This window comes from Callorhinus ursinus, unplaced genomic scaffold (assembly GCF_003265705.2).
Source record: "Callorhinus ursinus isolate GAN/ISIS: 27379988/994484 unplaced genomic scaffold, GSC_fseal_2.0 scaffold44, whole genome shotgun sequence".
Taxonomy (NCBI): Eukaryota; Metazoa; Chordata; class Mammalia; order Carnivora; family Otariidae; genus Callorhinus; species Callorhinus ursinus.
The window spans coordinates 11,855,504-11,873,616 of NW_027397106.1; the positions used below are offsets into that span (position 1 = coordinate 11,855,504).

At 40.6% G+C, this 18,113-nt stretch overlaps 1 non-coding gene and 1 pseudogene across 1 annotated transcript; both read left to right on the top strand.

The window, feature by feature from the left end:
• Positions 1-4,971: 4,971 nt before the first annotated feature.
• On the top strand, positions 4,972-5,079 carry LOC112832746 (U6 spliceosomal RNA). The gene has a single exon (XR_003210442.1). It is a non-coding gene; the product is annotated as a U6 spliceosomal RNA (small nuclear RNA).
• A 12,243-nt stretch (positions 5,080-17,322) lies between these two features.
• Positions 17,323-17,917, top strand: LOC112832362 (translocon-associated protein subunit delta pseudogene; annotated as a pseudogene).
• The last annotated feature ends 196 nt before the right edge of the window (positions 17,918-18,113 follow it).

An 18,113-nucleotide genomic window follows, 5' to 3' on the forward strand; every position in this document is an offset into this window, starting at 1 on the left:
CTCCATCTATTTGAGTTCTTTCCGACTTTCCTCTTGTGATTGAGTTCTAGTTTCAAAGCATTGTGGTCTGAAAATATGCAGGGAATAACCCCATTCTTTTGGTACTGGTTGAGACCTGATTTGTGACCCGGGATTTCTCCAAATTTTGGAGAATGTTCCATGGGCACTAGAGAAGAATGTGTATTCCATTGCTTTGGGATGGAATGTTCTGAATATGTCTGTGAAGTCCATTTGGTCCAGGGTGTCATTTAAAGTCTTTATTTCCTTGTTGATCTTTTGCTTAGATGATCTGTCCGTTTCAGTGAAGGGGTATTAAAGTCCCCCACTATTAGTGTATTGTTGTCAATGTGTTTCTTTGCTTTTGTTATTAATTGCCTTATAAAATTGGCTGCTCCCATGTTAGGGGCATAGATATTTATAATTTTTAGATGTTCTTGTTGGATAGACCCTTTAAGTAGGATATAGTGTCTTCCCTATCTCTTATTATAGTCCTTGTTTTAAAATCTAATTTGTCTGATATAAGGATTGGCACCCCAGGTTTCTTTTGGTGTCCATTAGCATGGTAAATGGTTTTCCACCCCCTCACTTTCAATGTGGGGGTGTTTTTGGGTCTAAAATGAGTCTCTTGCAGACAGCATATTGATGGGTCTTGTTTTTTAATCCAATCTGATAGCCTGTGTCTTTTGATTGGGGCATTGAGCCCATTACATTCAGGGTAACTATTGAAAGGTATGAAATACTGCCATTGTATTGCCTATAAGGTGACTGTTACTGTATATTATCTGTGTTCCTTTCTGTTCTATGCTGCTTTTAGGCTCTCTCTTTGCTTAGAGGACCCCTTTCAATATTTCTTGGAGGGCTGTTTTCATGTTGCAAATTCCTTTAGTTTTTGTTTGTCCTGGAAGCTTTTTATCTCTCCTTCTATTTTCAATGCCAGCCTAGCTGGATATAGTATTCTTGGCTGCATATTTTTCTCATTTAGTGCTCTGAAGATATCATGCCAGTCTTTTCTGGCCTGCCAGGTCTCTGTGGATAGGTCTGTTGCCAATCTAATCTTTCTACCATTGTAGGTTACATATCTCTTCTCCCGAGCTGCTCTCAGGATTTTCTCTTTGTCTCTGAGACTCGTAAGTTTTACTATTAGATGTTGAGGTGTTGACCTATTTTTATTGATTTTGAGAGGTGTTCTCTGTGCCTCCTGGATTTTGATGCCTGTTTCCTTGCTCACATTAGGGAAGTTCTCTGCTATTAGGTGCTCCAATGTACCTTCTGTCCCTCTCTCTCTTTCTTCTTCTTCTGGGATCCCAATTATTCTAATGTTGTTTTGTCTTATCGTATCACTTATCTCTTGAATTCTGCCCTTGTGATCCTGCAGTTGTTTTTCTCTTTTTTTCTCAGCCTCTTTATTTTCCATCATTTGCTCTTCTATATCGCTGATTCTCTCTTCTGCCTCATTTATCCTAGCAGTTAGTGCCCCCATTTTTGATTGCACCTCATTAATAGCCTTTTTGATTTCGATTTGGTTAGATTTTAGGTTTTTATTTCTCCAGAAAGGGTATCTCTAATAACTTCCACGCTTTTTTCAAGCCCAGCTAGTATCTTTAAAGTCATGATTCTGAATTCTAGGTCTGATATCATACTAATGTCCGTATTGAGTAGGTCCCTGTCTGACGGTACTACCTCTTGTTCTTTTTGCTGAGGTGACTTTTTTGTCTTGTCATTTTGTCCAGAGGAGAATAGATGAATGAGAGAACAAAATGCTAACAGGTTAACAACGTCCCCAGCAAATATACTCTATGCAAATCAGAAAAGACCTGAAACCAGGCGAAAAGAAAGGGAAAGAAAGAAAAAAGAAAGAGAAAAAAACAAAAAGCAAAATAAAAAGATAAAAACAGAACAATACAAAAAAACCAGAATATGATCAAATATGATCAGGCTAGTGCATAGATCAGTGCCACACACTAGATTTTGGGCGTATTTTGGTCTGTTAGAAAAAAGTGCCTCCTAAAATTTTAAAGGAAGAAAGACTTATATATGTACAAAATAAGGTCCCTTCATTGGAAGGGATGGAAGATTACTGTAAAGATGAAAATTATAAAAGATTTTATAGAAGGAATTGATAAGATAAGAAGTTGTTTGAAAAAAGAAAGAGGATTTAAAAAAAAAACAAAAAAAGGGAGAGAATGTGATCAGGCAGGAGACTAGAACAAAGCCATACACTAGTGATTTAGGGTATATTTTGATCCTTTAGAAGAAACTGTATCTCAAAATTTTAAAGAGAGAACAACTTATATATATATATGCCAAAAATAAGGGTAACTACTATGAAGGGATAAGATATGACTCTGAAAATGAAAAATAAAAAATGTTTTTTTTAAAAAAAGGGATTGATAAGATGTTGGTTGAAAAGGGGAAAGAGAAAAATTAAAAAAATAATCTAAGAAAATTAACTTTGAAAAACTAATGAATCATGGTAAAAAAAAGCCATGAATTCTATGTGCAGTATTCCCCTAGCGCTGGAGTTCTCCCGTTCTCCTTGATCGGTAAACTTGGTTTTGGCTTGCTGGCTGTTCGTGTTGATCTTCTGGGGGAGGGGCCTGTTGCCGTGGTTCCCAAATGTCTTTGCCGGAGGCGGAATTGCCCCGCCCTTGTCAGTCCTGTCTAAGGAAGCTGCTCGGATTTGCTCTCAGGAGCTTTGTTCCCTGCAAGCTCTCGGTACAGCTTTGGAGGACCAGGGTGAAAATGGTGGCCTCCCGATCTCCACCTGGAGGAGCTGAGAACTCAGGGCCCTACTCCTCAGTGTGCCCCCAGAGAAAAGCAGTCACTCCCTTGTCCCCGGTCTCCGGCCGCACTCCACGCTCACCCATCCTGTGACCGAGCGTTTCTATCTCTGGCACTTGACCCCGTGTGGAGTCTCCAAACCCAGCAGATCCCTGAGGTGCACTCCCGCGCCACTCCTCCCCGAGGAGGAATGGGAGTCTCCCCAGATCTGCCGCTTGTTGGGTCCCTGCTGGAGGAGCAGTGGCCCGACTGGGCCGCGGATCACAGTTTATGGCAACCCCGAGCTGAGAGCCCGCGCCTCGGCTCCGTCTCTGCAGCCGGCTTCCCCGCTCCAATACCTGGGAGCTCTGCTGCACTCAGGCACCCCTGGTCTTTCTGTGACCCCGAGGGTCCTGAGACCACACTGTCCCACGAGTGTTCCACCCCCCGCTTAGCCACTGGAGCGATGTCCCTCAGCGGATCCGACTTCTAAAAGGTCCGATTTTGTGCTCCGCGGCTCTAGCACTTGCCAGAAGCGGCCAACGGCATCCCCCTCACCCACCGTCTATCCTCCCAAATATGGCCTCAGATTCACTTCTCCGCACGTCCTACCTTCCAGTAAGTGGTCGCTTCTCTGTTCAGAGAGTTTTGCTACTCTCTTCTTCGATCTCCTGTTGAGTTCGTAGGTGTTCAGAATGGTTTGATCCCTATTCAGCTGAATTCCTGAGACCAGACGAAATCCAGGTCTCCTACTGCTCCCCCATCTTGCTCCGCCCCCCTCATGCAATTCTTAAAACTCACATCTTAAGTAAGAAAGGGAAAAAAGAGAGATAAGGTTAGATTCAATAAAAAGGTAAAAACATGATGATTGGTGGCTGGTGAGACATGAGGTCAACATTTGTAGGAAGAAGTAGTCACTGAAGCAGGTAGTAGGGAAGATGGTAGCTGGAAAATGGAACTAAATTTTTAAAGGGCTTCCTATGTATCACTTGACATACATATCTGATTTAAATTTCTCAGGATCTCTAAGATGTAGGTCATGTTCCTAAAATCAAAGTTCTGGAGAATTTTAGTAAGTTGTCCAATCTATTCAGGTTCAAGATAAGTACTCTGACCCTCAAGAGGGCCTGTCTGATTTTTCTGTTACTCTACCAATTTTTCCTCTAGTGAAGAAAACACAGATTTTTACATAATTTAATGATTGCTTATGTTCTGTAGTAAGATTTATTTTAATAAAAAATTTGCACTATTATTTTACCACCAGATGAAAAAAGATGAGTATAATTAAGAAATTAATGAGTCTAAAACAAAGTACAGAGAAAAACATGTATATAATATATCAAGCTTTGTTTTGCATGGAATCTTTCCTCCAGATACTTAATATAAAGATAATATTTTATAGCTTTTAAATCCATCATAGGAATTCTAAACTGTGGACTTAAAAGTAGACCTATGTATATTTAAATCAGTATCAATCAGAAAAATAATACAGATCTAACGACAAAGACCTCTCTTATGATGTTAATATAAAGATAACTAACAATTTTGCTCGAGTTAAATTTCTTTTCCTTTCTCCAAATCTTCCAGTAAAGTGGGCACTCCAGGAAGAAACCCCATGGTCATTTGCACCATGACTCTGGGCCCCGGAGGTACATATACCCTTGCAGGAAAAGCACAAGATGGAAAAGGATTCAGGATTGTGTTCATTATATTGAATTTTTTACTCAACAAATTCACTGTACTTTTACTAGCAAATCACTACACTATGCACTAATGATATAAATCATCAATATTTTATTGTGTCGACTACTTTTTATTCCTGATCCTAAACACTTTTTACATGTATCAACTCACTTTATCCTTCTGCAAATCTTATGCTTTATATCATTTTTACTTCCCCTTTATGGGCCAGAGGAAGTGAAATAGCCTGTCACAAAGTTTGCAGGTGGAGGATAGAGGATTCCAACCCAGGCAGTGTGACTCTATGCCTTCACTCTGCATTGCGATTAGGCAGATGACCAATCATCTCATCTCATTATAACAAACATCATGGTGATACTTGTTGATTTAGGAGGAGTGAAAGCCAGGAGTGAAAGTAAGTAACCTGAGTTTGGACAAAGGAAACATCATTTTATAATTTCCAGTGCTGACTTTTCCCTCCAAACCCCAAATTTTTCCTCCTTCATTCTGCATCATAAGACTAGTACAGGGGTGCTCGCTTCGGCAGCACATATACTAAAATTGGAACAATACAGAGAAGATTAGCATGGCCCCTGCGCAAGGATGACATAAGACTAGTACAGGGTCAGACCAGCCTGTGTCTTCCTGGCTGTCCTGTGAGTTAGAGGGCTGAGCAGCCCAGTGTGTAAGGGTAACGGATTTCGATGGTATCCTATGTCACAGCTCACCATTGAGAAGAGCAGCCAAGAGCACAGATTCTAGGATTTATGACTTGAAGAGGGTGGTAAAGACCTCCAAAAAAGAGTTGCTTGTTTTATTGCAAGGTATTTCTTCCATTTAGATCTAACTGAGGAGGGTCCTGTCAGAAATATTTTTAACTTGGTAGTCGATATTTATTTGTTTAAATAATTTGCAGCCATGTTTTAAAAGGCATTGCCAAGTAGAGACGGATATCTACTTTGGTTAACATCAAGATTTGTTCTTCTGAGAAGTTTCAGATATATTGATTAGAATGAAGCTATGATACTTGATTTATCTTAATACTTTAAAAACTTCTGCTTACAAACTTGCAACAATTCCCTTTTGAATACTGCATTAGATTGATGCATTCCATTTCACTTTCTAGAATTCTGGTGCTACCCTAGCTATCCAGCCCTCTGCTTCCCCCACCATTACACGCCCAAATCAACTTTCTTGGAACCACCTCCTCACTCTCCTGTAATACATCCATTCTTTCCTGTCTCTTTGCTCATGTGGGTTCCCTAACGCATTCTCTCAGATTATTCAGAATAAGCCATTCAAGCTCTAGTCTCACGTACTCTTTGAACAGTTTCTTGGCACTATATTGGTTAAGAAGGCAAATTCTGGTTTTAGATACACTTGTGTTCAAACCTGGCTTAGCTCTTGACTGGCGATTTATTTTACCTTTCTCAGTTTGTTTTTCACCTGTAAATTAATAATAATAATAGTGTAGTAGTTAGTCTTTTAAGGTGGCTCCCATCATTCCTGCTGTTGGAGTTTACACCCGTGTGTAATTCCCTCCCTCTGAGTATGGGTGGGGTCTGTGATGTACTCCTAACCAATAGAATATGATAAAGTTTGCAGAATTTACAGGATTACATATACATGATGATGTTACATATGATTGGAACATCTGTCTTGTTAGGAATCTCTCTTCCTTGCTGGCTTTGAAGAAGCATGCTGCCATGTTTTGAGTTGCCATCTGGAGAAGGCCATGTGGCAAAGAACGGAGAGAAGGCTGACCGCCAAGGAGAAACTGAAGCCTTCAGTCTGGCAGCCTTCAAGGACCGAATGTTGCCAACAATCACATGATCTTGAAAGGCAATTCTTCCCCTGTCAGCCTCAGATGAGAATCCAGTTGTGGCTCACACCTTGATTGTAGAGGACCTAGTTAAGCCATGCCAGGACTCCTGACCCATAAAACTATGAGATAACACACATGTGTTGTTTTAGGCTGCTAAGTTTGTGGTAATACTGTTATACGGCAATAGATAACTAATACAAATTAGTATCTACCTGTGACATGATAAGAAACATATCTGGTCTCTGTCCCTGTTTCCCACATACAGCTCCTAAAACTCTTAGAATCTCCAAAGTGAAGGGTGTCTTTTTGCATGCTATCAAGATGCCTGGTGACTGAGGGCTCCTGGATAGCCTTGGGATGGTTGTCAGAGGAATGAACTATTTGATGAGAAGGATGGAGGTTGAGTCCATCAGCAGTGGCCAGTGATTTTAGTCAGTCATGCCTAAGTATAAAGCCTCATAAAAATCCTAAACAATGGGAGTGGAATGTCTATCCTCATGGAGACTCAGTTTTTTAACAGAGAAGAGAGAATGGTGATATGTTCTTGTAGGTATGAGTAATTCTATCAGGGACTCCTTTAGGGTAAGATGAGCCTTTGAGTGTCTATTTCCACACAGTCTTCAAGTCCTGTAACAGGAGTATCTAATGGATGAAGGGACTCTTTCTCTTTTCAACTGAGCGTGCTAACTAGGAACAAGGGCAGAAACCTCCCCCCACCCCCCAACGCCTCTGAGGGTTGGAATTCCTCTTCTTGCCATTACTGTTGGCTTTCCAATTCTCTGATTGGCAGATGCCTCTGGTGCCCAGTGTCACTGTTCCATGAGAATGTTTTGCACTTTTTATTGCTAAGCAACAATTAGCAGTGTGAATCCTGCCTTCTGTGATTTCAATTTGGGCTTCACAAATGGAATTTGCTTCATTTTTGCAACACAGCAACAGTGTACAGTGTTCAGCTAGAGCTGCTTTTAGGAGAATGTCAGAAAAAAGACTGAGGCGCAAACAGCAGGTATTTGGCCATGCAGTAGTACAGTTTTGAAATGTTATTTATGAAAAAAAAAAAACCCTTCCTAATTAGATACCCAGTAATTTGAAAGTAATACTATAGGTCAGAGATAAACTCAAAGCAATTCAATGCAGTTTTATATAAAAACCATGCGGTGGCCTTAAGGGGGAACTGATAACAGTAGCATAATTATGGGAATCCTGCAAGAGAGCAAACCAAAGGTCCACAGGAAAAAAAAATCTTTTGTCAAAAAAATTTCTCACGATAATAATGAAAGGAAATGCTTTCCTTCTAACTTCAATACCTTGCAAGATTCTTTTCAGTGAGTTAATGGAATATTATGAAAATTTAATGGGAACAATAGATCTAAGAGAAGTAAGTAAAAGAGTAGAGCAAACCGGGGGGGAAGGCCGATTCAATTACATATAAACTGGTTCTTCTTTACCCATAAGAGAAGAAAAATGACCATGTTTTGCTTTTATGACAATGCAGTTTCTTGTGAAATACTCATGTTAGAAGAATAAAATCACCAAGAGTTAAGAATATGTAAGTAGGAAAACACGCTTATGTTTCTACATATATTAGAATAATGGCTAAAAAAATCTACTGGGTAACTGATCATTGTCTTCCACAGAAGAAGAGAGGAAACTGTGGTTTAATCAGTTAAGGAAAATAGGATCTAGACGTTTTACTCTGTTCACATTGAGAGGTCTAACTTCTAGTCTCTTCTAGAATCTTGAAGAAAGACCCAGGAGGGATCAAAACAGAGAAGGTGTATAACTGAAGGAGAGAATATTATGGTTTTGATTTTCTCTTATAGCTCTCTGAAAATCACAAAAAATGTTTTAAGTGGAACAAGTGTTTATAGGGGATTAAAATTTTGGGGTTAAGAGGTATTGGTCATGGAGAGCCAAATTCCCTCACAATGTAAGAAACTCTTTGACTAAAAACTGACTTTAAAGATGACTAATTCATAAGCATTTGGTTCTACTTAAATCTTTGAGTTTGGTTTTGTCGAACAAAATCTGCCTCTCTTTAACTTCACTTCCATTCAGTTTGACAAACATTTATTGAACTTACTATGTAGTCTCCATGCATTTATCCAATACATAAAAGCCTTCTTGTCCTCAAAGAACACTATCTAAGACAGATATGTAAATAGAGTCATGTATCATGTATAAGTCAAGGATAGAGAATGGCTCTGGTGCAGTGATGGTATAGGAGAAGCTTCCTTAGCTTATGTTGAGGGCAGAGAAGCTCAAGGAAGGATTCCTGGAGGTCATGACATTTGAACTGCTTGGTCTATATAGAAAACTGAAAATAATCTGTGGATAGACGCTAGGAGCTGTTAACAGGGATTACTTTGGGGAGGGGAGTTGGAGGGAGAGAAGAGGGATGAGCAGGGACTACCATGGTTTATTCTATGTCCTCCTATCTTTTTAGAATATGTTACAGTAAGAATAGATCCATGCATAATAAAAAGTACACAAAGAGATTTTAAAAAGAGAGAGAATTTTCTGTCCCTTGGAAAGACCCTTCAAATATTGGAAGATGATGGTATCTTCTACTCCAGGCTCAACCCTAGCTCCCAGAATTGAATGGTATAATATAAGTGAAATGCTCTGCAAAGTGCTATGGATGGATGGATGGATGGATGGATGGATGGATGGATGGATGGATGAATGAATGAATGAATGAATGAATGAATAAAATGTTTGCTTTGACCCTCTTTTGTTTCCTTCTGCCAACAGAAAGGGACCATCTTTGTCTTTCCCTTTGGGTCATCTTCTTGTTTCTTAGGGCTCTGCGGCACCCAGAAATGAACCTGTTTCTTCAGGATATCAATGGAACAGATTGGATCTGTGATATAATCTGTTGAACACAGCTAAATGTGAGACTGCTAGTGATGCCTGTTGTTTGGTTTGGGTAGGCTAAAGTTGTAGAAACAGAAAGAACCCTTAAATCAGTAAGTTCTCTGTCACGTAACAGTCAGAGGTGAACATTCTAGGTTGGTAATCATCTTCTTGGTTGAAGCTGGTCAACAGCCAGGTATGGATTCTAGTTAGAGAGATAGGAAAGGATAGCAAGGGGAAGGCAGTTCCACTGTGGGATCAGAAGTGGCACGTATCACTTTTGGTTCGGTTCCTTTGGCAAGAAAGTCACATGACTACACCCATTACAAGAGCTGCATGGCTACTCCTGTTAGCCATGTCACTTGCTACAATTCACTTACAATGGAAGAAAGGAAGAATGGATTTTATTAGACAGCTAACAGTTTCTGCCTGTTAGCAGAATCTCAAAGTTGTGTCAGGCTTCCTTAAAAAAAAAAAACAAACCCTCACATTTCATTTATTAGCTCACATTGAGTTTATAATAATTATATTATCATTAAAAATATATTTTTTTGGTCTTACATTTCTCTGTTATGGTTTATTCCCTCAAAAGTTATTATGTACTTAATTTTACATAAAAATACTACATCAATTTATATCATTTTTATGTATCTTTCTTTCTCCCTTAATGTTATCTCATGTACACATTTTCTGCTAATTTTACAGCCCATAAGGTTGTCCTTTTTTTTTTTTTTTAAAGATTTTTTATTTATTTGAGAGAGAGAATGAGATGGACAGAGAGAGCATGAGGGGGGAGGGTCAGAGGGAGAAGCAGACTCCCTGCTGAGCAGAGAGCTCGATGCGGGACTCGATCCCGGGACTCCAGGATCATGACCTGAGCTGAAGGCAGCCGCTTAACCAACTGAGCCACTCGGGCGTCCCCATAAGGTTGTCCTTAATGCCATATAATATCACTCCATTATCTCTTGGGCTGCATATTGTTATCTACTAGTTTGTTCTTTCTGTTTTGTTTTGTTTTCCCAGGTTCTTTCTTCCAATTCAAGCAAATAGCCTGCACTCCCCTTATCATCTTAGGAGAGATGTATGTCAAGGTGGAAAGTAGAAGCAGACTTCTGAATGCAAAATGTAGACTTTTAGAATGTAGAATGTAGACTTCTGGACTTTCCAAAAGCCTAAGCTCATAGTGAAACTTAGAATGTTTATTGAGGTGATGTAAGGGCCAAGGGGATTTGTTCAGGAAAAAAAAAGAAAAAAAAGAAGGTATCTCTTGGGGTAGCATTTCCTTTTCCAAAAAGGCCAGAGGACAGGAGAGAGTAGGAGAAAGAAGTCTGTGGGTTCCTGAGTAGTGATGATGCACTCCTACTTCTTGGCAGCAGAGCCAGGAGAGTAGAGAGCTGGGAGAGTTTAGACACAGGGTTCTCAGTCCTCACAAAGATCCTGATAGCCCAAGTGTGCCATGCAGCAGCAGGACCCCTGGGTCCATGCAGGCTGTGCAGATGGGTGACGAGAGGCAGGAGAGGCAACCCAACTCCCCATGCCTTGACATTGTAAAAATTTCCCAGACCTTCCTGGGGCAGTGAAGAATCTTCAAGAATGACTGAGATTAAATTTTCTGCCTGCTTGGCAGATTTAGGTCTCTAAATCGTAAGTTAAACAGAGGAATAGAAAGTAAATAGATATTTCCTGCACATCTGTGTTTGGTGTCTGGCATTCATATCTGCTGCGTAAGTGTGGTTGGCTTCATTATTCTTTGGCTGTGTACAGGCCTTTTTTTTTTCTTTTTTATAAGCTATTGAAAAAATGGGGTCCCCATTCAAATTTATATTATTCAGTTTTAGAACTTAAATTTAGACTTTAGATTAAATCCTACTAAGTTTAATCTTCCATCTATTGGAATAATTTCAAAGATTGGTTTTGTCATCTGAAATATTATCTGTCTCTCCCGGTTTAGTGCTGTCTTCAGAAATGATGAACATGTTTTCTGTTTTCATTGAAATGGTTATTAGGAATGTTGAACAGGCTAGAAGCAGGGACCGAGCTATGTGGCACAGTGCTATGGTTTTCTCTCCAGTTTTAACATTTATTAATTATCTCTTTCTGGGTTTTATTACTTATTCAGTTTTGATTCTCTGTATCTGTACTCTTATCCAGCCTAGAGTTCTTTTTCTTGATTTTAGATATTGTGAATGATAGTTGTTTATTGCTTAGGTGATAAAGATCTGCTTATCCATCATCTGTTCATATTGAGCAAAACATGAGCACTTGTGGTGGTAGGAGAGGCAATGGGAGTAAACAGTGTACCAACACAGTGTACCAACACAACGCCCCAAGGGGAAAGGTTCTTACTCTTGTGAAGTCTCAAAAATTCATGGAATCAGCCATACGCCTGATGTACCGCATGACACCGCCCAGTGAAATTTTGCTTTCTAAGAGGCAGTTAGAAAACTGCCGAGAGATGTTTTCTCTGGGAGGGGTGGTGGTAGGGTTATGGACAATTTTTACATTATAGAGTGTGTATTTCTGAAATTCTTGAATTACATGTATTTATTCATCCATTCATTTATTCATTAAAAAATATAGTGAAAGATTGTATGTGCTAGGCGCTAGGGATACAATGCTAAGCTAAGTCAGATACAGCCCATGGAACTTATACCAGTCCATATACCCTAGTGGTTAAGAGTAAGAGTTCTGGAATCAGAATGCTTGGATTCAAATTTTGGTCTGCCACTTACTAGCTGTGTATCTTGGTCAAGTTCCTTGACCACTTTATGCCTCAATTTCTTCATTTATAAAATGGGATAATGATTGTTCTTCCAGACCTTTATGCTTATGGTAAGGATCAAATGAAAAAAAAAAGGGGGGGGACAATTGACATAGTGTATGGAGCATGGTAATTTATTGTGTATTAATCAGTGAGGGAGGCAGACATTACTTACGTGTTCATACAACAAACGTAAAATGGTGATTGTGATAGGTATTCATGCAGAGGTACGTGGTACCATTAGAAGGTATGGTTCCTCTTATGGGAATAAAGTGGGGGATCTTATCTGATCAAGGAGGTGTTCCTGAAGAAGTGTGAGTTAGCTGAGAAAAAATGTTAGGAAAAAGAATATTAAGATTCCTTCTAAAAGAATAGGTAGGGAGCAAGCCTGGAAATAGCAAAGCCTGCCTCTTTGCTAGTATCTGCTGCTTGTCTGAGCTTTTATGCACAGTGGTCTTTGGTGAATACTATGAGGGATGGAGAAGGAGAACATAGCACAATAGAAAAAGTCAGAAGGAATAAAGTGAGAGGAGCAGGACCCCAGTCTGTTGGCTACAGTAGGGTGGATTCATTTCCATGTGAGCAGGTTGATACCCATCACGAGGTGATCTAGAGGCTGCAGCCTGATGTTCTCAAGGGCCCTCAGTGTACTAACTATAGCCTCAGGATATTAGATAAAGGCACAGGAGCAGCAAATTATTTCTGCCATAAGTGTGACTGGGAGGAAACTAATGTAACTCTTGCCAAAGCAGACTCCAAGATCACTAATTTATTGGATTTAACAGGATTTTAAAGAAAGTTTTTATAAAACATGATAAATTTTAAACAAGTTTCTTTATTGTAGGCATTTAAAAAACTTCTAATATGTGAATAGCCATTATCAATCTTCTAAAGGGAGGTTCTCAAATTTTAAATCAAGTTCTCTTGGTCATAGGAAGTCATGGATATCTTTCAGGGCTAATTACAAGAAGCATATATATACGTGGGGGAATACCCTAATATGATGGCAGGGCTGGCTCTCCGTGGCCTGTGGTCAAATAGATCTTCTGGAAGGACCTGAAAAAGGTGTGGGTTGGGGCCGACTAGACTACTGGCGAGGCTGGAAAAGACCAGTAGAGGGAGACTGCAGAATGCTGTGAAGACAGAGGAGTAGGCATCTGGGAATAAAGGTAGCTCCAGAAAAAACAGTGAACTTAGGCCTTAACTCCCAGATGCCATCAGCTCTAAGTAGACTGTGCTGGGACTCAAAGACCACAGTGCTGGGGTCTGTGGGGGCTCTGCACCTTGTCGCTACCAGGTTTGGGTAATGGTCATGAGCAGGATGAAGCTCACGTGGAGGGGAATGGTAGGCAGACTAAAGCAAAGCCTACTCCTTTTCTATCACTTTTCCAGGTTTTCAGAACCATCAAGTCAAGAGTTTCTCTGAGATACTGTGCCCAAGGGTTTAAGATTCCCATAATTTTGAAAACCAGAGCTTTCTGGCCTCTTACTTAATGTTTATGGGTCCCCAGGTCTTGTTGATACTGATCCCCTCACTGCAAGTCCTGGGGCTGGGATCCTGGCCTTGTTTAATACTGGCTTGAAGCTGCTTTATCACAGCCTCGAGTGTCTTGGGCTCCTATTTTTGTGTTTTTACTTTTCTATTTTTATTTTCTGATGATAAACGTAAAAAAATGTTCATTGTTTGAAGGTTTATAAAAATATAACATAGAAAAAAGACCCCATAATCTTACCAATCACAGACAACCATCTGGTATTTTTTTCTCTGATTTTATTTTTTCATAAATCAAGATTATTTGTGATTCAGTTTTGTATCTTGCTTCCCCCCCACTTAATCTTATGCCATGTTTTTTTCCATGCCATTAAGAACTCTTCATAAACATAATTTTTAGTGGCTGCCTAATATGCGAAAGATGGAAGTACTGTAATTTACTTAGCTGTTCAATTTCCTGTTAACCATATTTGTTCTTTTCCTAATCTGAATGTCTTTCTTTTTGCTGAACACAAAGGCTGTCGGGTTCTCTTCTTTCTCAGTCTTTTATTACTACTGTGCAGCCTTTCTCAAGATGTGGGCTTATTCCTTCTTTTCATTGATTCATCGAACCTGGTTAACCTTTGTGTTGTCTTAGCATTTTCCCCTAAGCTTCAGCTTACTGTGCTATTTAACTTTCCCGTCCTAATCTTACAGATGCTACTCGCTTGCCCTTTTTTCTGTCTTTGGTACATGCCCTTTCAAAACAACAATCTGTCAGAAGTTTCCCTGTACAAATGCTTTGGGTGGTTCTAGTCGGTGCTGAGAAACATACTACCTTGTACAGTCCTGCCTAAAAAACTTTCAGCCATTTGCCATGGAACATACTCTTTCCTCCATGCAAAGAATGGACTTTTAGGCAAATCATCATGAGGAAAACCTGCATTTGTAGGGATTGGGTTGTTTTGTCCCCTCAAGAAAATGTACATAAATCTCAACAGAAGGAGCTGTATTGGTCTGCTTGTTCTGCTGTAACAGAATATCACAGACCGGGTGGCTTTAACAGCAGAAATTTATTTTTCACAGTTCAGGGGGCTAGAGGTCCAAGATCAAGGTGCCAAAAAATTTGGTATCTGGTAAGACTTCTCTTCCTGGCGTGAGGAGAGCCATTTTCTCTGTGTCTTCACCTGGCCTTTCCTCTGTGTGTGCACAGAAAGAGAGTGAGCTCTGATGTCCTTTCCTCTTCTTAAAAGGAACCCATTCCTTTAGGATGGGGGCCCCCCATCCTTAAGACCTTCACTTACCTTTAATTACCTCCTTAAAGGTCCTATCTCCAAATACAGTCTCACTGAGGGAACCTCAGCATAGGAATTTGGGAAAGGAGAGCACAGTTCAGTCCACAAGAGATGACACAATATTGTGATGTTCACTAGTTTCTGTATTTACTTTATGTCATGAGAATTTTTGTTTGCTTGCTACTTGGAATGTATGTATTCTATCTCTCATTGCCCCCAAATAAAAGGATGATGTTGTCACTGGATGTGAGCACTGCCAATCATTTGAAGAATAAAAGATCCAAACTTAACCATAATCCTGACAAGTCTAGACAGCCTGACCATGGACAAACCTTTTTCTTCACTCTGTCTGAGAATAGGGGTAGGGATTTTAAATGCTTGAATATATGAAACCTTTCAAGGAAAAACATCGCTTGTAGAGGATGAAGAAACCAATGTGGGTTATCTTGAGTATTTAACCAACCCATTTTTTGAAGTCCTACAATGTGACAGAGAGGCACTGTTCCAGGCCCTCAGCAGACAGAGGTGAACAAACAAAATCCTGGGCTTCGGTGGGCCAGGCTTCAAGTAAGGAAACAGACAATAAATAGATAAATAAATATATAATATGTTGGTGAATAAGTGCTATAAAAAATCGAACAAGGCAAGTAGTTAGTTACTGGGTTGCAATACTAGACAAATAAAGTCCTTCCCAAGGAGATGTCATTTGAGAAGGAGCCTGGGTGAAGTAAGGGAGGAGCCATGCAGATCTCTGGGGGAACGTGTTCTGGGGAGATGAACTTGCTGATAAAATGTTTCTGATGTTGGCCTCTTAGAAGTCTTTACTGTTTGCTCATTGCATATAAATAGAATCTACTATAACTATAGGACATTCCTAGATCTTTGACCAAGAACTTCCTCCCGAGAAGATCCCCTTCCAATTTTCTGATAAGGACACGTGTTTTGTATTTTTCTTCTGGGGGCCCTGGACTGTGGTTTGCAAAGCACAAGCATCTTTGGGTACTTACAACAATTTAATTATTATTTTTTTTATATACAGAGTGAGCTCTGAAGAAAACTTTATGTTTTTTCCTCACCCTCTAAACAAGTGTTTTATTGAATTTGAACTGTGAAAATGCCTGTCTAGGGAGGTGCTCTCCACAAAGGTCCTGTGATAAACTGGATTGGACTATATCCTCCTCTTGGTCATCACATTGTACATTAGTATAGCGAAGGCCCTGAGAACTCTTTTAGTAAAATGTTGAATGTTGCTTAATGTTTTTCAAACTTATTGATGACAGGGCCCTAAATAGCCCGCATGTTTAGAGTAGATTCTTTAGGGTTTAGAACTTCTGCACCAAAGGGATATGAGACCTAAAACTGTTAATATGAAATACAAATATAGCATCACTTATAATGTTTTATTTCTAATTGGCAACAAACAGTCATCAGTAGCATTTTCTAGGCAGCTCGTCCAGGCTAAACACCAATCAGCGACACGAACACAGCTCTTGTTAGAGGGACCCATGCATCCGGGACGTTGCCTAGAGTCGAGCCCAGCTTTACCAGGCAGTGTTCCTCATGGCACCCCCATCCCCCCACCCGTCCACTCTTCCTTTTTCCACATAAGACTCCCCATGTGGCTTCTTGTTAGGCTTTGTTTCATGCTCTCCTGGGCCCTCATCCTACCTCCCTTTCACCTTTTCCTCTCCCTGGTGGGGGTCTCTTCAGCTAGATCTGCAGTACGATCCTTGATCCTTGCTTTCATTCTCTGGCCTCCATTCTTGGGAGATGCCAGTACCAGTGGTAGCTGTGGGGAAGAAGTAGCAAAATTGGGTCTGTTTGATGACTGGGCTTGCTTCCCAGCCCTGCCACCTACCTCATACAGGGAAGCACACCAGGGCCTATGGAAATGGCATGTGTGTGTGTGCGTGCGCGTGTGCGTGTGTGTGCACGTGTGTGTGTGCGTGTGTACAGACTTCAAGATTCTTCTGCTGCCATTTGATAGAGTAGGTGTGAGGATTAAATGAGTCATTTAGCCCATCCCTCAAAAGGTACTTTTAACATTTCCTCCTCTAAATCAGATTACAAGACTTTCTATTGTTGATGTTGAAAATCCTTTTAACTGATGAACCCCCCTTTCTTTTTGTAGAGTTCCTTTACGACATATCCTTTTCTCTCCGTGTTCAGTACTGTTTTCTGTTATTTCATGTTTGTCCTTTACTGTACCATGAGATCCTGAGTAAGTAATTTGATATTATTTGTCACAGAAGTTGTGGTAAGACGTAGTGGAAAAGAGGGCCCTGGACAAAATTGTAAAGACGGTTAAGTGTTTGTCTTTTCCTTTCCCTTCCTTCTGGTTTTTCTCTTTCTCTTTTAAACCTCCCGGGTCCTTTCCCCAGGCACGTAGGCCCTTCCTGCAGTACGCCCCCGGCCTCACCTCAGTGGCTGAGATGTCTCAACCAGTCTGGGCTTTCCCTACCTCATCAGCTTCACTAATCAATGCTCTTTTCCCTCCCCACTCCGCTGATTTCAAGTGCAGTGTAGATAAACTAATGTGGGACAGCTTATCGGTGTCTGATGACTGCTACACACAAGCCTCTCATTTGTCCTGAGTAGATATCCATTTAGTTGAGTCCCAGCTTACCTTAAAATTTTATCCTATTTTCTTGAAATTTAACCTTGCTTGCTCTTTTTCCCTCGGCAGAGAAGAGGCGATGGCGGCGCTGGCATCTATCGGCGCCCTGGCGCTACTCCTGCTGTCTAGCCTCTCCTGCTGCTCCGCAGAAGCCTGCGTGGAGCCCCAGATCACCCCTTCCTACTACACCACCTCGGATGCCGTCATTTCCACTGAGATTGTTTTCATCGTGGAGATCTCCCTAACGTGCAAGAACAGGGTCCAGAACATGGCTCTTTATGCTGATGTTAGTGGAAAACAATTTCCTGTCACCCCGGGGCCAGGATGTGGGGCGTTATCAGGTATCCTGGAGCCTAGACCACAAGAGCGCCCACGCAGGTACCTACGAGGTCAGATTCTTTGATGAGGAGTCCTACAGCCTCCTGAGGAAGGCTCAGAGAAATAATGAGGACATTTCCGTCATCCCGCCCCTATTCACAGTCAGTGTGGACCATCGGGGCATCTGGAACGGGCCCTGGGTCTTTACCGAGGTGTTGGCTGCAGCCATCGGCCTAGTGATCTACTATCTGGCCTTCAACGCCGAGTCACATCCAGGCCTGAAGGTGGCACCCCTGGGCTATTGCTACTTTCAATAAACGGTTGCTGGCTATAAAAAAAACTAATAATAATAAAAAAATAAATTTAACCTTGCTTTCAAATATCACTTTTTTTCTGATCATCTTTTCTTTTTTCCTTCCTTCTTTCTTTCTTTCTTTCTTTCTTTCTTTCTTTCTTTCTTTCTTTCTTTCTTTCTTTCTTTCTTTCTTTCTTTCTTTCTTTCTTTCTTTCCTTCTTTCTTTTTCTTTCTT